We start from the raw sequence: 23,094 nt of genomic DNA on the forward strand, positions 1-23,094 counted from the left end.
ATTAATTTCCAAAATGGTATACATGAAACTTCAAAGTAATGGAATTAACTCACAAGCAGATACAGTATCTACATCATGCAAATATCTCAATTTTAAAGTAAAATGTAAATCTTGCCTATTATGTTCATTTTTCTGTTGTAAAAATTTCAGTTAGTTATTCTCTGAATATATTGGCGGTTAATTTTTATTTTTCTTATCCTATTGTCAATTTAAATCTCCTCTCTTCTCTCTCTCTCTCTCTCTCTCTCTTTCTCTCTCCAACGTTTTTACCATACCTATAATAAAAACAAGTTATGTTTTGCCTTTGATCTCGGTCAACGATTGACGGTTGAATCAGCTGTTATTTGGAACCATGTCCGGTCTTGGATTGTGTCATTGTCTCGATTAAGCTACCCGCGCGCCGTTTAAAAATCATCTCAGTTTTCATTGGTTTTCTCAAGGTTTTAGTTTGTCAATCTCACGTTTTTGGATTTGGTTTGGTGAGTGGATGTTACTTCTCTTTGCCGGTTAGTCCAATTTTTATTTTTAGTCCGAATATTTTGCAAATTATAAATATTAGTAGAATTTCCTCTTAAAAATTACACTATCTTTGGACATTTAATTTTTAAGTACTTACCTTATGTTCATCGAACAGCTTGAGATTACTTAATTTGTCTATTACCGCTGAAGATGATTCAAAATAGAGCCAAAACGTACTATTTGTAACTTGGATTATTAATAAAATGTTACACAGCGTTATCTCATGCATAACTAACCGCGTTTGATGCTGAAAAACCCACTTTTCCTTTGTTAAGTATTCGTTAATTTTAATGTCGAGAGTCTTCAATTAATTAATCATTTATTGGAATATTTTTATAAAACATACATTTTATTTATCTTTAAGGCAGCACTCAATAAATATTATAGTTTCAAATATTTGTTTAAAAATATAAAGAAGAAATTATTACTTTAATAAGTAAATTATTTACTGTTTTTATTAATTTTTTTTTCATTCGGGACAAACATTTCAAGAATGCCGCAAGACGCCAAACGGGACAAAAAGCAATTTTCTTGAGGAGCTGAAAAATTTTTCAATTATCCGTAATAGAATATAATTATATCGTGAAGCGAATCATTAACGAAAAAGCTCGCGTCGTAATTAAGTCTTCCGTCAATTTCTTTTTCTCATCTCTCGATCGCCTCCTCGCTAGTTTACTCTGATCAGAGGAGAAATTCCTCCTCGAAAAATTTCATTTCTACTTCACCGAAACGTGATTGAATTGAATTTTTGCAATTTATCATTTATACGAAAAAGCAGAAGATCATAAAATATATTGCATTTCGAGTGAAACTGCGTTTGTTTGCGCGAGTCGAGCGCGATTTCCGCGCGAACTTGACGCTTGGTTTTAGCCGGTAAGGAGCAATGAACGCAGGGCGGAACGGGAGCGTTTTAAGTGCCGATAATGCAGCTGAACTTGAAAGCAAGGCAAACTCCGGCGGCGCCTGCACATTGAATTAACGCTTTATACGCAGATATATCCGGCGTAAAGTAAATAAGATATCGCCTAGGACCTAGGAACTACTCCACGCCTCGCTAAAACGTTCGCAAATTTAACTTTGTCTTACGCAGGAGCGCGAGAAAATCCGCTATCCTCCTTCTTATTATTACACGCGATTCGCGCAATCACCCGAGCGTTGCAATTCGACTTCGACGTTTGCCTTCGGAGTTATAGTCGTTCAGCGCGCTACGCGCGCGACGGACGTAAATCAATTATAAACACATTCGATACGTGTTGTGCGATAATACGCGCCAAATTGTTCCCACGCTTTCCGAGCATTCCGACAGTCCGGAATTCCGCGCGCGGTATATCGCGCGCGCAGTCGCTCGCACAGTCTGATTACTGGCCGACGTCGAAAAAGAGATCGACGTCGGTGAATTTACGGCGCGCCAACCCCTCGCCCCGACTGTGTGTGTGCGCAACACAATGCCTTTATTTTTTTTTTGCACCTTTTTGTTCGTTAACTCGATGCTCTTTTACACCAGCGTCCAATGCGCGGAAACCCCGACGAGTTTTTCTCAATGAATGTCTCCGCGTCGACAAAATTCTCCCCCGTTCGTGAGACGTGTGAGCATGGATTATCGATTTTCACAAACAAGATTGATCATCAAGAATAAACGCAACTGAGCGTATTTTCAACGTCCGGTAGCTTACTGACAATAGCGTTAACCATACGTTGCATGGAGTGTAAAATACATTCCTCCTAACCTTAGAAAAATCTATTAAATTCACACAATACATTTTTTTTTTTATTAAATACTGCACAAATTGTTTCACAGTAGATGAACTTTTGCACTTACCTATATATCTAGGAGTTATATCATTCAGAATATTATCTATTAAGTAACCTTTGTTTTTTTTTTAACTCCTTGACTGCCGATGACGGTAATTTTCGTTATTTTCGACTTTGCGTTTACTGCCACGAAAATGCATTTTCTTGTCATAAAATATTTTGTTATATTAGAGCCACACTAAGTGATTTTATCACCGAAGCAAAGTGTCACGATTTTTTAGTCTAGTTTGGAAAATATTGCCTCAGAAAAAACTGAAAAAAGATATGGTTGTTAGCTGAAGAATGAAAATTTTCGAGATATTTTATTTTATTAAAGTTTTACAATAAACTAATGACTGAAACAAGGCACATTTAGAAGTTTTTGGGTACGCTGAACATGATTTTGAAGTTATATTTGAAAAAAATGTTTAAATAGTTTTATGACAAAAGTTGTCATAAAAGTTTATTGGACAAAAAAAATTTTTTAATTTAACTTGAAATTTGTTATCAGCACCATCAAAAACTTCTCTATTGTATAAACTTTCATTAATTTTCGGGCTATTCGAGGAAAATGGTGTGGCAGTCGAAAGGTTTATTAATTGTAAATCACCATAAAGAACAATGAAAATTGGGATATAATGTTGAGGTATGAAATACATCCCACGCAAATATAATTATGTTAAAGAAAACAGCGAGTAACGTAAATAACTTTGTAACTAACTTTAAGATTAGAATCCGTTTGGAATTAAATGAATAAGGCTAATATTGTAAGCTGTCGTATCAGAGATCCGTGGCTTTCCCATTTCTTATAGAAATTCAATGCTGTTCCTCGACGCCTAAAATTCTATTCCTGATGCCCAGTTAGTTTTAGAAAGTTCCGCATAAAAATCGACCGTTTTTATAGGCAGTCATCCGAGTAGTAATGTTTCGACTCGGCTCGGCGTTTTCGATCGCGGACCCCTCCGAAACGATAAATCGTGCTTTACGCGACGTAATCCACTTCGATGCGACTGCACCCCTGCGCGCGTGCAATCGTGCTTCCCCTTTTTTTTTTTGAACAGCCGCGAAGGGTCGGCGGCGGCATTCGTGCGCACCTCATCGTCGGGCAAGCAAGACTCCAGTCGCCGCCGTGCCGTCTTTCCGACGAAGCGATTAATCCAGGAATCGATCGCCGGTTTTCTTAGGTCGAGCCCGCCGACCCGTATCGCGTTAAGACTGCAGCCGCATATTTCGATGTATGCGCTGCTCGCGTATAGATATTTCGGCGGTTGTGTATCTTAGAAGAGCAAGCGAGTAATTACGCTGACGAAGTCCGATCGTGCTATCGTCCATTATTATTACGGTAATCGAACCTTTTCATTCGTGGATCTTATCCACTTCGTTGGTAAACGCGATATGCAGACCGATCGAGGTCTTAATTATGAAGTATTATTATAGAGAATTCAATTTCTTCGTTACGTGAGAGACGTATCGATTAAAGATTTTGAAGTATTCTATCTAAAATTCTAGCGACGAAAAACGAACGGAACAAAATCAAGGGTAAATATTTCGATATATGATTGCTTTAATTAATAACTCCACGTTTGGATCTTCGAAAATGTACAGTCACGTTTTGCGTTATCATAGAAATAATCAAATAAGTATATAGATCCCCGTCATTCTGCGATGCACAACTCAATCGAAAAATAACGATAATCCACAAGGCAATTCTTAAGGCAGTTCTCTGCGAAGAACGTTTCTACATGTACAAAGGGGAAAAAAGGGGAGGTCGGACAAAAACAATTCTCGATTAGTCAGATCTGTCCGCAGTCTATGAATTTCACTCGCAGAATAACGAGACGGCAGTAATTTATCATCTCTTGACTACATTGATCTCTCTTGACTTCTGTCGCTGTATCAGCAACAGGAGAGAGAGAAAGAGTGAGTGAGAGAGAGAGAGTGAGTGAGTGAGAGAGAGAGAGAGAGAGGAGAGGGGGCACAAAGCCTCTCAACATTCTCCACTCTTTAATTGCTTCCGCTTTCTTGCCAATTATTTTCTGTTTATTTTTCCATTTTACACAGTTTACATTCGGTTTTTATGATCAGTTCGTTAAGGAAAGAATCGTCGATTATACTCGCATCGTATCATCTTAATCTGGCAATATTTTTTAGATAACAGCTGCCTGTTATCATATAGAGCGTGTATACGTGATGTTACCTGTCTAAATAAACTCTTGTAGAGATCGACCTGGCGAACGTATTAATGACCTATTATACTACTAATAAGCTCATTATTAACGCTCGAAGGACTCGAGTACGAAATGGAGCGCGACGCTAAAGATACGCCGACATAACGCATGTCCACAGTTACTAATTAAACCGTACGCCTCTTTAGCGCACGGTTCTTTCGGCGTGCAAAGTATAATATCCGTTTCCCCGCGCCCCGCGCACCCGATACCCGATACCTACCCGATCGACAGGAAAACGAAATTTCTCTCGGCACGCGTTGAAATGTAGTGTCGTACCGGGAACCCCACACGCCACACGCACCCCGGGAAAACTCGGTGTCGGCGAAATGTTGCGTGCTCGGAATTTTCGTTCCAGGCCGTATATTTCGGGCTAATAAAACGGGAATAAGGATTCGAAAAATCCACATCTCCGAGAGATTAATTCGGGATATCGAGAATCCCTCGGCGCCTACGGTCGGAGAATATTGCGAAAAATTCGCGGAAACGATAGTTTCGCCGTTCGTGTCTAATCGCGAGAATGTGAGAACGGCTGTCGCAGTTGCGCTCGTTATTGACGTTTCGCAAAATAAAATTGCGCGCGCGCGCGCATCTGGGTCTGACGTTTTGCGAAAGACCGTCGCACCACCGGGCTCGTTGCAACGCGGTCGTTAGTCCGCGACAAATTTTGCGTACCCTCCGAGGACGCTGCGCCGCATCGATTTCTTTCCACGGTGAATTATCGTCTAAGCGGGAAACGAGCAGCGGATCCGCTCCGAACAAACGGTCCGCACGGAAATGTGGGGCAGGACATTAAATGACACGCGTGAGAGAGAAAGAGAAAGAGAACTGGAAAGATGGAAGAGGAGGAGGACAAGGATACGTATGCACGTATCCTGGAATCCTGATGGAGGACGAACCGATGCGGCGCACATTGCGCGGAGATAAGTGTCGCCGGATAGTAACGACCCTTGATCGCGGTTAATTGCTCTTTCCTCATTTTGCGCGGAAACTAACGCGCGCGATGTGCGTTCAACAAGTGATGAGAACTGAAAGCCAAAATTTATATTAATATCTCATCGACATTTATTGTATATTAAGAAAAAGGAAAATGTATATTCTTAATCATATACATATAGGTATATATCACGAACATTTTTTTAAGACTAAACGTTGTACAGCCCCCCGAGCTTCAGATTTTGAACTATTATTAAAAGAATTTATTGTTAAAAAAAATTTGTGAAGCAAGATAAAAAAGTAATGGCGAGTTAGATATAAGAAAAATTTATTATTAATTAGCTGAAATATTGTAAATCCGTAGACTTTTTCTTTATGAATGTTCATTAAAAGCTTTATAAATTAAAATTTGGTCAGCAAATTTATTACTTCTTAACATTTTTACTTTTATGGATTATATTTTGACTAATTAGTAACAGACTTTTTTTACAAATTGAATCGTCAGTAAGCTTTTTTATGACAAATGTAACAAGAATATACACTTTCTCTCAATGTAGAATCATATCGTGTCTATATAACATTTATTGAATACATCTAGAAGCGCTAATTTATATACCTGTATAGAATTAATTTAAATATTTAAAACACGGAGAAAGTATAAAAAGGTTCGAGCAGACTGTTATTAAAAATAAAAGTGCGCATAAATTTTCTTTCTCTTAATTGGCCTTCGCGCCTACATTCACCAAGATTTGCAACTGCAAGGCTTTTTGCCGACGACTCTCGTTCCAGTTGCCTTTCGGCTAATGCTGCCGGTTTTGCTCGATAACTTCTGCACGCCGCTGCCTCGCTACCATCCGTAGTAGCTTCTTGCACCCTCTCGTTACTTGCGTATTATATTAGGAGTAATTATTTTATTGAGTTTCGGCAAGTTTGTGAGCGTAACACCGCCGCAACGTCGTAGTTAACGCTTTAATCGTCGTGCTACTCCTTTCACGGAACTGATTTCTACTACGTAATAAATTATCTCGTCGTACTTAAGACATCGATATTATAAAAATTACGACGGTGAAAGCGGTATTCTTATGTAACAAATATAAAAAAAATTTATTTAATAAGCATACGTACAAAAAAGGGAAACGAATACATTTGAATCAATAATATTAAAAATCGTTTATTCTAAAATAACATTATTTTATTTTAAAAAATGCGCAAGAATGAATGTAATCGTTTCCCGCGTAGTCTTTTGGGTGCGGAATATGATCCCGTTTATTAAATTGTTCTATCTGTTTCCACCATATTGATTCTGCCAGTTTGAATTCATCAACTTTGACGTCAGATTAGTATTCAGCGATCTAAAAAACCCTTAAGTTTGAATAATATAATTAAAAAATATTTGGTAAAATGTTTTGGTAGAATACTTAGTCTTTAATGGCATATATCGCAACTTTGATGCAAAACCTACATTAATCACAAACATCTTTTTAATAATCATACAATAAATTTCTTTTAAAAGGGCTAAAAATCCTAACACTTAATTTTAATACTTAATTTTTATAGTCATGAAACTTCCCCAACACGTCACCTATTGTAATTAATACTCGTAATCAAAATATTTTAAAATAGCCCTTTTCTCACAACTTTAACCGCAAATTTCTCAAAATTATGATGGCAATTAAGAATCATATCTAGCGTCCAAAAAACAATGGAAAATACCTTCGATTCTTGTATTCGAAAAAAGTCATTCATCAATTTTGTTGAACAATGTAATTGAAGAAATAAATCTTTTTGAATCGCCAATTTTCATTCGCCTCTCTGCCGACATTAAAATATTATTTATCTGCGATTAAAGATTAATATCAAAATATATCGTTTATTTTTTACAACAATAACAACTGAAAGATTGACATTTTTTATTTGTTTGAAAAAGAATACTTTGAATTTAATATACACCGAATGAAGAATTGATGTTACATATAATTAAATACTTTTATTTTTCTACAATCAGTTATTACACTAAAATCGCATTAAAAAATGATATTACAAAACTTTAATAATTTAAAATATTCAAACTTTCTGGAAAACTTTATTTTTTGTCATTGCTGCAGCAAATAATTATAATATGTTACACTGGGAGGTAAAAATAAGTGCGCTATGAAGAAAATATAAATTTTCGCGCGCGATAAACCTGTTTAATCTAGGAATGGACGCCTGGGGTGAATTTTACACCCCAGTATCGAAAAAATGAAGCTCACGTCACAGTAATTTTATGTGCTTCTTTCGTTTTTTAAATATTTTTTGATTTCTCCTTTAATTTTTCAGAAAATGTTGAGTAAAATCTATATAGGTATACATATATTGTCCTTAAACACTATAATAAATTATAAAACAATTAAAGATGTGGAATATATAATTAATAACAGTGACTTTTAATTAGACTGTGAAAATCACCCCAGATGACAATTTATGCAAAAAAAAATCAGACGCCCGTTCCCGGGTCAACATGATCAGATACAAAGCGAAAAGCAGTATTTGAAAGGTTACAATGTTTCAATACGCAGAGAGTATACCTACATAAATAAGGGCAAAAAGTGTCGGGAGTCAGGGACGGCCGTCTCGGTTGAGCGCCACTGAGGTCTCGCCGACTTCCCCTCCCACTTATCGCCCAGCGCCCGCTCGCCCCACTGCCTGGCGCGTCTCGCTGGTACTACTGACTGGCGGACTGGCCAGTCGGTGGCGGGCGCTCGCAGCGTACGTGTCGTGTATCGCGGCTCGGAGCGTTCTACTCCCCTTTACCCCTCGTCACCTATCTCTTTTCTCTTTCTCCCTCCCTCTCGTATCGCGTACGTCGTATCGCGCATTCGTATTACGCGACGGCAGTGATTCTACGTGCTTGACGCGACGCGACGCGACGCGCCGCGTCGGCACGTGCCGGCGTCGGAGGATCGGCGGCGGCGGCGACCGGAGAAGATCCGGGAGGGACGAATTTCGAATTTCGGAGCCAGACGTCCGGCCGGTCGGCGTGCTCCGCTCTCGGGCATCGGTGCGTTTGTTTTGACATGTGTGTAGGCTGCCATATTGGATTACCGCATCGCTGCCGTTGCTGCTGCTGCTGTTGCCGTCGTCGTCGTCGTCGTTATCATCGTCATCACCCTTGCCGCGGGGCACCTAGGCGCGAGACGTGATTTTCGCGCTAAAAAAAAGGTGAGAGAGAGAAAGAGAGAGAGAGAGAGAAGGAACGGCGGGCACGCGCGCGCGCGAGCAAGCGCGACGCCGGCGCGACGACGCGCCGAGGCGTCGTCCTCCGTGCAAGCGCACGAATGAAAGCGCGGCGTTTTCGGGCCCGCTCAATAACGAGAGCGTCGTCGTCGCCGTCGCCGTCGTCGCCGCGCGTTTTTCAGCGCGTTCCCCCGCGTCAATCCCGTTCGGCATTTCGAAATCGCGCTCGTATACGTTCCTTCTCTTCTCTTCGGATTGCGAGACGGAGCTGAGCGGAACAGAGCGGAGCGGCGAAATTCTTCGATCGCGCGACACGTCTCGCTCCGCTCGCGACTGCAACCCGCGCCAGCTGCTCCTAATAACTAATAACCCTCCTGATTTTCGCATGTCAGATAGATTAATTTATTATACGCTCCGAAATAGCCCCGCGAACGCGAGAGCAAGGAATCAAATACGTGAACAGTAAGACAAAGCTGTGATAAAATTGTAGAATGCGTAAGCACAGCTGGAGAGCCATGTACGGAAAGTAGATTTTGCTAACGTATATAGAAATTAAGTCAGATACAGATCTGAAAATAATTATGATAGATAGATGGGTATTTATTTCGTACCTTTCGGCCTTTAAAAGGTTTACAATTCCAACAATACGATATGTTATTTACCGATAACGTATTATGAGTTCAACGGAAGATATTATTTTATTATTTAAACGCGTCTAAACTTTAACATATATAATTTCTTGTGCGAATCAAGAATTTTTGACGTCGAATCGAATTTAATCAAATTTTATTTTGTCTTTCGAATTCGAATCGAAGCGAATCGAATCGTAGAAATGTAATTTTTAATTAATAATATAATTAGTATTAGATTAAATTTTAACGCGTAGATATTGGAAGACTATTTTAATGTGGAAAAATAACATTAATTATGTAATATAAATTCTTTTTAAAGCAAAAAACGTATTTAAATATTTAATATAAAATTAATAAACATACTTTATTTAATGCAGTAACTGAAATTAGACAATTAGACGAAAAATCATAGATAAATTATTAAAATATTTTAATGTAATATCTAATAACATTATCCAATTACATACATAGAAATTAAAATAAAATAATAGATATACATTATTTTATTATCAATACTCATAGCTTACTATTTTTTTACGCATATTTAAACTTTTGCTTACAATTTGATAGGGTCACAAAGCATGTCAAAAAGAAGAAATAAACTTTCTAACTGCTACTTAGCCGGTCAATGAGTGGTTATAATACTGAACGAACTCACTAAATGCACCTATTGACATGATCGTATTTATTTCGTGCCATGCCTTTCGGTTTTCAAAAGGTTTACAATTTTGCTTATTAACGGGAAATATGCAATGATTTTATAAAATTGACAATGATGGATATGATTCGTATTCGATCCATCTAGATCCGAAATTTTTGAATGGTTCGGATTCGAATTTCGAATTATATAAATTCGAATTCGAATCGAATCGAATCTCACCCGATTCGATTCGATTTGATTTAAATAGTTTGCACATCTTTAATTAATTTCTTCATTCAGAGAAAAAAATAGTTGCAGTTACCACAATTTCACTATAATTTTTAGTTATTTTCGGTGCCTACTACATTTTTATAGTTATTATAACAATGCGAATTATAACTGACTCAATATTACATCATTGTTGTCATGGCTTTAACATGCGCATTTATTCAACCATACACATGGTTTTATAAATTTTAATTTATGTATGATATGGTTATGTAAATCATACTATGTAAATATGATGAAAATGACCATCATAATTGGAAGATCTATGTATATAAGGTTATTTTTATTAATATTATGGCGCAATAATAACTATAAAGATAAGAACGCCAACCATAATTATTTTACTATGAAATTATAGTCGCAAATGCCAAACACTTTTCTCTCAGTGCAAGCTAGCTTCTTTCTGTAAACCTAATGCTATTATTTCTATCCTAGAGAGATGCTTTAACTTTCTTTGATTCTATTCTCTTTCCTTATTTTATTCTCCCTTTTCCATCAGTAATTGCGCCATTCCCATGTTCCTTCTTACCTCCGCAATACAACTCGTTGCAAGGTGTTTTAAAGTCTCAGCTTCTCTCTGACATGTATCCTACTAAGATTTCTCTCTTGTCCTTGCTGAAATTTACTGCCAAGCTCTTCATTCCCACATCTAAATCTCACGATAATTTTTTGTCTTTCCTTTTCTTAAATATTCCAGGATCCCAATTAAACAGAGTTCCTTTCTTCTGAAAGTAATTGTGCTGAATCATTAAAATAATTATGTAATTATGTACTTTAGCGAAACTATTCTTTCTTTATGACTAAAGAAATAAGTGTGTTATTTACATGGCAACAGATGACTCAGGCGCCGAATGGTAATCATAAAATTTGGTTTTAAAAGCGTTCGGAGAAGTTGAGTCATGCAAATGAACCAGATAAGATATTTCGCAGGTAAATAGACATTTCAACGTCGAGCGCGATCCTCAAATTGTCTGTCTTGGAAGTAGTAGTCCAATCGCGAACATTAATATCGCGCGAGTATTTGCATTGTTTTCAAAATTAGAATCGTTTTCCGCGACATAATTATACTGTCTTTTTTTAAAACGCTCCTTTTTCAGAATGAGATGCAAAAATTGGGCCTCTCAATTAAGTTGAATGCCTCGCCTCGCGCTTCAGTTTGGAAGATAACGTCGCGAGACGAAGGCAGCCGGTGTCGAAAATGGGGTGATTAGAATTTTCGCGAAATAATGCCAAGTTTTTTGGATTATGATTTTAACTGCACGGTGAGAATACGGAATGCTGAAGTGTGTTTTGACCTTAACCTGTTCGTTTTGGAAATAATCCAATTTCGAACGCGAATATTTGCAATTGTTTTCAAAATTGGAGTTGTTTACATCGTTTTTAGCGACGTAAGCATGCTGTCTCGAAACGTTTCTCTTCCAGAATAAAATGCAAAGATTAGTAGATATAGATATCGATAAATGCGAGGTTCGAATTAGGATGTCTGTACGGCGAGAATGCCGGAGTGCCGAAGTGGTCACCTCTGTGAAGTTTGCACCCCATCTTTCAAAAAATCATTTTTTTCTTCAAGTTCTGAATGCACCCCGAAAAGTTCTAGAGTTCGAAGTGTCCGAAACTCCGTAAGGTACACGTTCCCCGATTATCGAACTCGGATGTGATTTGGTCCCGCGCGGCGGGGTCGAATACAGAAGCGCGCTGTCAACGATCGCTCGATACTATACTTTCCCCTCGCAGACGTCGCGCCACGCGCGAAACGCCGAACAACAGTTTGTTCGTGACGTGTTTCGGACATTATACGTAATATATACGTCACGCTGGCTTATCGTTTACGACCCGTGCCTTGACGAAAGGCGATCCCCGTACTCGTTCTCGATACGAATCTCGAAATGAACGCGTTCCATTAACCGCCTCTATTTAGAAAATACAATGTGCCGCCGTGGAAACACCCTATCGCGATTTCACATTAAACTACCCTCTCTAATCCGATTAACCGTGAAAATTTATGGATTATATCGTGATAAATATTCAACAAAATCCAACAGTTTTCTTGAATACGTGACAGACGGAAGAAATCAGTGCACGCAGACAAATTACATGTACTACCTGCATGAGTAAATATTACTTATTTTAAGTATTTAATACGTTTATATATCCGAAATCAATCATAAAGTTAGCATAAGTATCACATATACTTAAAACATATTCTGGATCTTAGAAAACATATTTTTTTTAATACTTCAAACAAGAATATTTAATTAATACAAAAATTCGGTCTGTTTATTATATAGAGTCTACAGAAGAGAAGCATATACTTCAATAAAGATATCACTATTTTTTATAGAAAAGTTTATCCGCTATTTTTTTTAATCAAGTATAATATTTCTTCACCTAGAATAATCTGCTAACTTCCAAAAAGAGATTATATTCTTGATGATGATGACGATGATTGATTCCTTTAATTCCTAAATGGAACATAGGGTTTCTCAGGAGGTTTCAGTAATCTCGTGTAACAGTAGGCATAGAATATTAAAATTTCTGTGATCAGGTGCATTGAACCTGCGAGGTTCTTCGTGCAGGTTATTACGAGTCTGGCACTTTACTCCACTAGACCACACCTCTGATTATATTCTAGTGTTGCATGTTCTTAGTTTTCAGAAGAAGTAATTCATTGATTTCAAGTATTTCATATTCTTATTCTTACCTAAAGAATCATAGTAAACTAGTCTATGAAAATAAAAATAATTACTTGTTCCGAGATAACATTGTTTCTAGAAAGAATATATTTATTTGAATCGAGAACATGGATTTACTTGAAGCAAGAATAATTTTCATTTTTCTAAACTATATTTCGTTTTCTGATTCTTTTGCATATAGAAATTCTTTTTCTATCTATAATAAATATTCTTACGTTAATGTATCTTTAAATATTCAAATTAATTCTATATAGCTTTTCTTCGGTAAAGTTTCATAGTATTCTTGAAGTTTCATAAATTCTTTTGCAATGAGCACAATATGATGAGCTTTTCTAAGACTTGTGACAAGTCTTCGTACATCTGAAAACTGTTATTAAGAAAATATTCTTTGTTGAAGAAAACCATTACTTAAAACAAATCAAATCAAATAAGTTTGCTTTTCTTGGCTGTAGAATATTTTTCTGTATGTGCTTTTATATTTTCCGCAATCTTGCAGTGGAATTGCTATACAGATGTATGAATGAAACATTCGCAATTTATTTCTAAAATTTAGATAACTCGTTGACATATTATTCTAGATTTTACAAACCCCTGGCTCGTCGTTTCACGCGACGAAAGCTTGGTCAAATTCATGCATTAATTTCAGACGAATCTAATCTCAGTAGGTCGGTGTATCGAACATAGTTTCAGGCGATGCGTCAAGGTTCAATGCTGCTATTTTTGATGATTACGAGAAGTAAACGTTCTCTTCCGCAGCGGTGGCGACTGAAATTGATTTCGATACGAGAGAAAGAGAGAGAGAGAGAGAGAGAGAGAGAGAGAAGAGAGAGGAAAAGAGAGAGTAATCCTTGCGCAGTCTCGGCTTACATAACGCAATTACCTCGGTGATCCGTAATGACGAGACATGAATCACACCTCTCGTTCGCGCTCAGAGTGCTCAGACAACACGGTCGCGCGCGACGCACGTACCTCTATACCGGCGGATGTTGACGACGCTCGGCGCGTAGGAGAACGAGTGATATCACTTTCGAAACGGCACTCTCGGACGTATGTACCACGTTCCCCGCTGTGCGTCACTCATCTACGTCGAACATCGCGCGGACGATAAATTCCGCGTATCGTAGCTCACGATCGCCGCCGCGTCGTCGATCTATTCGCGCGTTATTATTGTAGGTTTATCGAGTCGAGTAGATCGATAATTATCTCACATGCGACCGTTCGTAGAGGTAACATTTTATTGTTCTACGTGAAACTTGGAGACGTGTCCTCGACTTAATTTTGGATAATAAAACTCCCTACATGCTCGATCTTATCTGTCGCGCGAAGGTTTTCTCACGAACCTTCGCGGCTCGATTTCTGACTTAATGACATTAGATCCGTGAAAGGAAAGAGAGAGAGAGAAAGAGACAGAAAATTAAAGACAGATGTTGATGGTCTAACAAAGTACAACGAGACGTGCAAACGAGAACGAGAGAACGGTTTTTCTTCACCGCGGCTTTTTCGCGCCGGTCTCGACGCTAATATTTTTTTTCTTCCTCTCTAAGGCTCGAATGGCAAGAAATAAAGGAGATCGTAAGCGAAACAGGTTACGGTCGTGGCTTAAAATTAGACTCGGTGTACAAGCGCGCGCCCGATTCATTTGCGACGGCTCGTATTCATGTTCCTTCTCCCGGTCACTCCGTTTCACCGCGGGAACAAAGGAAAGCCAACGAGCCTGAAAGCGAGACGGGGAGGAGGGAGCGAGAGAAAAAGGAAGTACGCGACACCGTACGTACGCAACGCGCGCGCGCTCGTTTCGTGCGTGACGAAAGGGCGCGGAAGGGTCGCGAAGACGCAGATGTTCGCTCGAGGTTTGCACACGGGATTTTAAATATCGCCTACCCGCGACGTAATTCCGTAATCCCGTAATCAAGCCGTCATAAAAGGTTTCGGCGTTCACACGTTCCGCCTGCGCCCGGTGAGATCGCCTCGTTTTCGCGGCGCGAAAGAGGCGAAATATCGCGGGGCGCAGAGTGAGGCGCCACGTAACATGGAACGCGTCTCAATTTATTGCGTAATTCTCGCGCAAATCGACCATTATCTCGCGGTATCACTGTTCGTAAAGATAAAATTTTATTGCTCGTGGAATTTTGAGATGTGCTCTCGCTTTTATTTTGCGGTGTATTTTACACGCTTGATCTTATCTATTATACGAAGGTTATTGCACGAACCTTCGAAAAATTACGTTTAATGTTGTTTGAATTATAGTAAGATAGAGGAAGTATATATAGGTATAAGATGAGTAAACGTGTAATCTTGTGATTTAACGAGAATCTTATAGGTAAATGAGGGAAAAGAAAATACTCTGGGCTAAAAATTAAGTTTCAACGCAATTAAGGGGGTATTCTGGTTTAAAAGTATTTTTTAGGAATTTTTTGTAGGAAAACGAAAAAAACGAATAACGTTAAACTTTGCATGTTCTTTTAGCCTTATTTTAAGAATATATTTTTATTTTCTAAATGACAAAAACGCTTTTCTTTTTTTACGTTATATCTTGGTCACTATGAGCTCGCAAAAAAAACGCAATAAAGAATTCAAAATTTTCAGTCCTTTTACAATAAAAAAATCAATATCTCGAAATGAAAAATTTTTGCGCGGTTGTTCACCTGACAGCCAGATAAACAAACATTATTGCTTTAAAATTTCAAATCAATACGAAGCTTATATATAGTTTCGGAGAAATCACTGCAAAAAGTTAAAAAATAAAATTTGGGGAAAGACGTGTTTAAAGTTTAAGTACATATCAATTAATGATACTTACTTTATACAAAGGAATGTTAATACTTTTGAAAAATAAAATTTAAGAAAATCGAAAATCTCTTCAGTCCCCTTAAGCTCGTTAAAAAAATGTGCGTATTATTTGCTATATACATGTTTATTTATATTTTATATTAGACTGTTTAATTTCAAGTACCTAATGAATTTTTTAATAATCAGTTTTAAAAAAATTTAGTAAGAAATTGAAGTAGGAAACGGTAGGAACGTTTCAAAGGGGAGAATTATGATTCTCTAACATCACTATGGAAGGGACAATGAAATTGCCAACTGTAGCGTCTCTTTTGAGTTCCATGAAAGTTCCACAAAAGTCACAGATGGAGGCAACTCACAGCCCCCGAAAGATACGGGGAAAAGAGACCTATATTATCCCCCTGCCACATATTACTCAACCCCGCATCCATCAATCCACAGCAGCTGAACTCGAAATAGTTTTATAGGAATGCGAGGTGGGAATCTGTGGCGAAGGGTAATTATAATTAATGAACATTTTACGCAACATATTTCGTGCTGTCCGGTAGTACATTGAAAGTGCACCAGGGACAAAGATTGATGATGTGTTTCGAACACGTACACTTTTTGTACGACACATGTTAAATCGTATATTTTCGGGATTATTCAAAATATTTTACGTACAATATTTTAGCCGAGATGAAGAAAAAACAGGAATATAGAATTAACTTGAAGAAAAAGAAACAGTTCCGATATTTCTCGAGTGTTGCGCAAACCGTCTCGCTCGCCCTCGTAACATCCCTCTCGCAAAAGAAACGTAAAAACATTGAACGTGACCCGATTCACTATAGGTTATTCATAGCGGCGCGCACACTGGCGCTGGTAAAAGTCTTGTGACGCAGCGTGTCAAACGCATATTCGTGTGCGGGCGTGCGTGTGCCTCTGACCGAGTGGCAGCGTGAGAGTGACGTAAGCCCGTAAGAGAGATCTGAAAGAGTTAATTCGTCGTCGGACCATCGCCTAAACGATACGCCTGCCTACGCCATACCCATCTACGTTTTATCGTCTTTAGGCTGTAAAAGATAATTGGATCTCGGCGTTTCACTATTATTGACCCGCGTTATTCAGCCGGCAATGAAAGAATTACCTGAATCTTCATCAAAATTTAACGCCAAGTTACATATTTGATTCAATTAATTTAGTTTCTAAGGAAAAACTAATTAACTGAAAATACTATGGAAATTGAAATTTCTCTCGGTTGTATTAAAGCTCCTCCCTCCCTTTTTCTCCCCCATTTTCTCTCTCTCTCTTTCTCGTATAAATGAGAAAAATTAAGAGTTAATTTTGCTTTACCTTAGACCGCAAGCTTTGTGAATCTGTACCAACTCATTACGAGACACTGAACGCTGTCAGGAGTTTTGTCCGCGCGTGCGCGTGTGCGATGGAGGAAAAAAGAATCTGTCAAAGGAACGTTTCTCAGATTAGCGTTTGAGATTCGCTTTTGTCTCACGGCGCTTTTCAGTGGAGCTTAATTAATTTTTTGTTCGCTCGTCGCGGCTCAACTCAATTAATTAGTCGACTCTATGAAATCGATCTTTTTTAGCAAATTTTTAAGGAGTTAGTCTATACAAGTTATATCCGTGCTACCGGAAGTGGTATTAATAAATCCTGATTTATTACGTGGAACATCCTGGAGAGATTCCTCCAAACTATATTTTAAACCCATATAATATTAACTTTTGCGTCATCTTTTTGTTGCTTAATAAATTTATAATTTACGCAAAGATGATACTAAAGATAATGTTGCTTATCTTTTCTGGTTATACTGGGTTTTAAAAGGTTTAGTAGGTCATCGACAATTTCTGTTCTTTTATTTTCGTAATTTATTTCTTGACGTTACGTATATATCTAGTTACACAAAGACATTGAGTGCGAGCAAAGGAGAACTGCTTCTCATTTCCAAACAATGTACACAATTTAGCATATATTGCGATTATAATGAGAGCTGTTATCTTATTTCAAGAGCCGGACAAATAAAATGTTCAGCACAAAACGAGTCGGTAAATATATCGTGAATATTTACTGCAGTCTTTCTCCATTATACATTCTTGTTTCGGAGATATCGTAATGACCCTCTTGCGCACTCGACCCTGACTAAAACAGTCGTTATCTCCGAATAAGATAAAAGAGTTAATTTTTATCTATCGGCCATTTTCTGATCCATGAAGTCGATCCCTCGCCGAGCGATATCTTAGGCGCCTGGACCGAATCCACGTTTCCGGGTGCTAGGAGAAATATAACCGCGGCAGCGTTCGCCGCGCGCCGCAAGAAATTTCCATGCAAATGTTTCGTGATCGATATCCACCGCCGCCGACGCCGATCGCGGCACCTTTCTCCGCTCCGGCTTCCGCACGCACACCGCCCGCGCGCGGCCCTGCCGTTTTCCGTCACTTTTCCCGTTGTATGTTCTTCGAGCGGGTGTTTACCCCGGAGGAACAGCGGGAGCGTTTCGCCCGGCGCGCGGCGTGGCGCCGCGTGGCGTACACAAATGCAAATTTCTGAATCAACAATTTAAAGCCGTCTACTCGTTTAATTAAGGGTTTCGGAATTTCTTCGGCCGTTAGAAACCTCGATTTATTTCCCTCGCGGAGATAAATAAGTACGAAAGCGAACTTTTGTTTCAAGTGCGCTCGGTGATAACGATTCGTCTTGAAGATTCTTCCGAATTCTTCTCACTCAGTTTTTATAATTACATATAAAATATCCATAATTTTTCTCTTATTTACATGCAGAGAGTCTCTGAAATATTAATATAAGAAAAGTAAGTAATTCTTTATGAAACAATAAGTACAAAAATGTAAAATGTAGTAGAATAAAATATTTTTTATGCACTTTGTTTTCGAGAAAAGTGATTTTGAAAATCGCTTTTCTATTATACTTGAACAATTTCTAAGAGTCTCGGTGTCATGTATCGTCTCAGTTGTTAAGATACCTATGAAAAGATACAACATTATACATTGAAAAAATGAAAATAATTTTAATTTTATAATTTCTTTAGTAACTTCTTAAATTATTTTTAATCTATATATATAAACAAATGTCCTGACTGACTGACCGACTGACAGATTGACTGACTCATCAACGTCCAGCCCAAAGCCCTAAACCTAGAAACATGAAATTCGGGGAGTATATTCCTTCCATGACGTAAGCACTCACTAACAAGAAGCATGCACTCACTAATTTTTAGAAATTCGATCCGTAAGGTAGTGAAAAGGGGTAAAATATGTTATCGTAGCGAAGCACGAGTATCAAGCTAGTATAATATAATATAAAATAAATAAAATATAATTTATATATTTTAATAACCGTCGAGATAAATTCGATATAAATCGTTCAAGCTTGATAAAGCAGGAATACATTAATTTTCCAATTTTTTAAATTTTATTTTTCTTGAAAATAAATACAAGAAAGTTGCAAATTTTATCCTATATTCTTTTAATTTATGTACTTTTTCATGAGAAATTTTTCCTTTTCCGATTGTACCATCAATACTAGAATATTATGTATATAGTATAAATATAATATTTCCGGTAGGTATATAATATTATGATATGACAAGGGTAAATGTGTATTACGCGCCATTGATTTTTCTCGTTGCTATTATTATGCGCCATTGAATCCCCATCTATTGTACGCAACATGCGCAACGTGTCTTACCACACCCATCAGTTTCGCGTGGAACTTAATTGTTTACTAGGCGCAGCATGTGCTTGACCAATATTTGCTTGACTGTCGCATGTAATCAGTACCTCGGCCTTCGGAAACATTTCCCGAGCTAAAAATAGTTGTTACATTAAATTTTTATTTTAATACGTGCCGCTCCATCGGTGATGGGTGGTACACGCCGAACTTTCCAGTCAGGCCAGTTGATATTTTGAATATAAGCAGATACATTATTATTACATACATTATTTTGAGCACAAGTACATACAATATCATACAATATTTCGCAGTATCATTAATTCGTACATAATTAATATGTATAAAGCAGTTGTCACATCATGTACTATATCGGTGCAACGTGTTAATACAATATGTCTTTTTCATTGTCACAAAAAAATTCTTTAATTATACATATATACTTTCTCTTATTCTTATTTTTAACACACTCTATACTTTCAACAAATCAATATTGTAAGATTCAGTATTATATACAACATTTTATACAGTAATATGTATATTCGTAAAAAAATTTTAAATTAAATTAATCGAATTTGCGTATAGAAGTATAGGAAATAGGTGTGGAGTAATTATATATTTACTGGCTCGTTCGCCGTCGATACATTTATCACCCTCTCGCGCACTGTGCCTATGTTGCATTATATCGAGATCTAAGTGTAATTCGTCGCGGCGTGTATAACGCGTTTTCGTTTAACGAGCCGACAAATGGGGCCCTTTGCAAAATGTCCCATCGCGTCGTCGTGAGAGAACAAAAAGCCTCTCTCTTCCCTGCCCTCTCATCCAACCCCGTAGCTGCCCTTGGCTGTGCGCGCGAGCCCCGCGGCCAACATCTGTTACCCTCTGTCGTTAATTGTTATTGCACGTACGACGGCGGTGCACGTTGCCCGCAGTGACGGCCATTAAACTTCCCCATTACATTATTGCCGAGTCGGTCGACGACGACGGTCGGTTCGAGGCTCCTTCTCGGTCGACGAAGAGCACTTTTAACGGCGCGAGCACTTACCTATAGAAGGCGACGATTTTCCCGGTGCTAAAAGCATGATTTACACACGCCGCGGCCGTCGGATTAAAAATGTGGCCGCGAGCGAGCGGTTACGCAAACCCCCATGACATCCGACACCCCTGCAATGCCCTGCATGAATCGTCGCGCTGCGCCGTCGCTGCTAACGCTGCTTCCACAGAAATAGGTGACTGACTGCAGGCAGATGCTTTCGCGTGTATACATAAATGCCCGTTTAACCAAACGCGCGCGCGTTTATTTTTGGTCGCGCTTTGGCGGAGTGCGCGCCTTTATGACGACGTCTTTCTCGCTTTTTTTCTCTCAGCAGATTATTTCTCTCGCCACTATCGTTCTTACATTCGTATCGATCATTCGGCAAAGTATAAACCTACTATCCAGTGTTTGCAGTAGTTGATTTTAAAATAATCTGAGATGAAGATAAGATGAAAATCCGTATCTTAGATGAGATAAAGATGATTTTTTTTTAAATTAATCTATAGATGAGATAAAAAGATGAGATAATTATCGCTGATTTTTATACAGATAATTTTGGGTTTATGAAACTAGGTATTCATAAAAATTTATAAAAAGAATTACGCAGATTAAAACAGTATTAATAATTTTATTTTGAGTTTTTATTTCTCAAAAATAACAGTTTTTCGAATGTTTTGTCTAAGCAGCTTCGGCGGGGTGCACTGATTTGCTGTGCTAAACTAAAAAGGCGCTTTACTGGGACTGACGATGGCAGGGGATTATATTAAAAAAAAACATTTTTAACATTTGGAAAATTCATAAGAGATTGAAATTTCTTCGATTTAGATTCCAAATACGAAAGTGCTTCGATGCCACTAATAATTATTTACTTATTATTCCCTTTTTTTTTAAATATCAACTTCTAATAGCAGCGGAAAGAAAGAAATTTGATCTGTTTTCGAGTGTAATGACATTCTTGCAGTATAAATAATCTACTTCTTTAAAAAATAGGTCTTTACACAACTTTATAGCGTTCATATAACGTTCTGGAATCTAATTTAATTTAGACGGCGGTAAAGAAATAGCAGAAAGAACGGAAATCTTACTATCTTAAATAATTTTTAGATAAGATGACGTGATTTTTCATCAAAGATGAAGATGAATATACTTTCTATTTTTTTATCTAGATAAGATATAATAAGGATGATGCCATTTCTTTATTCGGATGATCATCTATAAGATATCTAGATACTGGTAAACACTGCGTACTATATTATAATGAATGAAGATGACATTAAATTAGTTTTGGCTTTTAGACACATTATTGATCCAGAAGAATACATCTTACGATCGTTATGCCTCTCAATTTCTAATAATAAATGCATAGATAACTTTGCCTGATTTAACTTTGTAATAGATTTTTTTATTCGATTCCTTTTTTGCATTGCAGGACGATCTATTTGTGGATCAGGCATGGAACCTGTCACAACGATTGCGCGGTACAGTTAAGGTAAGTGATCTTTATATATTTTATAAGAGTGTTATGCGCTGCCGACTAATTAAATTAATGAATTTGTATCCTGCAATCAAGCTTAGTCGTGCGATTTCTCCAACTTTCGCGATCTCTTTTACGCGACGAGATTAGATAAAGTTGCCACTTATTGCTTGCTTAAATGTCAACAAGAGGTCGAGCCAGATAAGTGGCACCTACGCGCGTTACGATTCGCGCATACGTGTTAATTGCGGGTCATTGGGTCAAACTAATAGCCGGTATCCACCTCGCGCGTATCCACCTGTGCACCGTATTGCGCATCGAGAAACGATTTCCCAATGTGCTCTAGTTATAAAACCAGTGAGCAGCGATGCTGCGAGCGTCGGTTATTATTAGTTTCTGAACTTGGCTAGGTTAAGAAAAGAAATTTAATATCGCATTATAAGAAAAAATACACAGAGAATATGATCGAGCTCAGACATATAGAAAAATCTAATCTCTTTTTTCCCCTTTTATTAACTTATTTGGCGCGTGCGCGCGCGTGTATGTCAGATGAATTATGTTAATAAAGAAGAAACGTAAAGATATATATACAGTACATGTTATATATACATATATATACAACATACATCTTTACTCTAAAACCGTTAATTATGATCATAAATTGGAAAAAAATATTGGCGTAAAAGTAAAATCACATTTTAATGTAATTTTATTTTCACGTCAATATGTTTTTCCAATTTATGATCATAATTAGCTGTTTTCTATATTATTTATAGGAAATGACTGAACATGACGATAAATTGGGAAAATAAATATCGGCGTAGATTTTGAGAATGTAAAGTTATTTTAAGCGGGAGAACTATGGAGAGAGTATATAAGCGCAGAGAAAACAAATATCTTCAAAAATATATTACGAAGCTTAGGGTCAGAGATCACGATCTTCTCCCGGTCACTTCCGTCGATTAGATGCCAACTCGGGCGTAGAATAACGACGAACTAAGAACGTGAATTGTGGTAACGCGTAAGCGAAGCCGTTGAAAGAATTTCACGAAAGGAGTTCGCGATCATCTTCGATGCGCTATCGTACGAGAAAACAAATAATATATTTCATAACAGATAAGACGAACGATGCCGGTACTGTCCGCGATTCACGGAGAGCTCGGTATTTCCGCGCGTGGT

General features: G+C 37.8%; 1 protein-coding gene across 6 annotated transcripts in view; it reads left to right on the forward strand.

Moving 5' to 3' along the window:
- The window catches only part of LOC139811628 (uncharacterized), a 227,368-nt gene that overhangs the window by 51,517 nt on the left and 152,757 nt on the right, over nucleotides 1-23,094 (forward strand). For 3 of the 6 annotated variants that reach the window (XM_071775932.1, XM_071775938.1, XM_071775936.1), the window contains exons 1-2: nucleotides 8,176-8,672; nucleotides 21,871-21,930. The gene's annotated coding sequence lies outside the window, so the exon portion shown is untranslated. Of the gene's footprint in view, nucleotides 1-8,175; nucleotides 8,673-21,868; nucleotides 21,931-23,094 lie in introns of those variants that run through there. The other 3 variants (XM_071775934.1, XM_071775937.1, XM_071775935.1) reach the window with 2 other exon arrangements.

The sequence above is a fragment of the Temnothorax longispinosus genome, chromosome 4, assembly GCF_030848805.1.
Source record: "Temnothorax longispinosus isolate EJ_2023e chromosome 4, Tlon_JGU_v1, whole genome shotgun sequence".
Classification (NCBI taxonomy): Eukaryota; Metazoa; Arthropoda; class Insecta; order Hymenoptera; family Formicidae; genus Temnothorax; species Temnothorax longispinosus.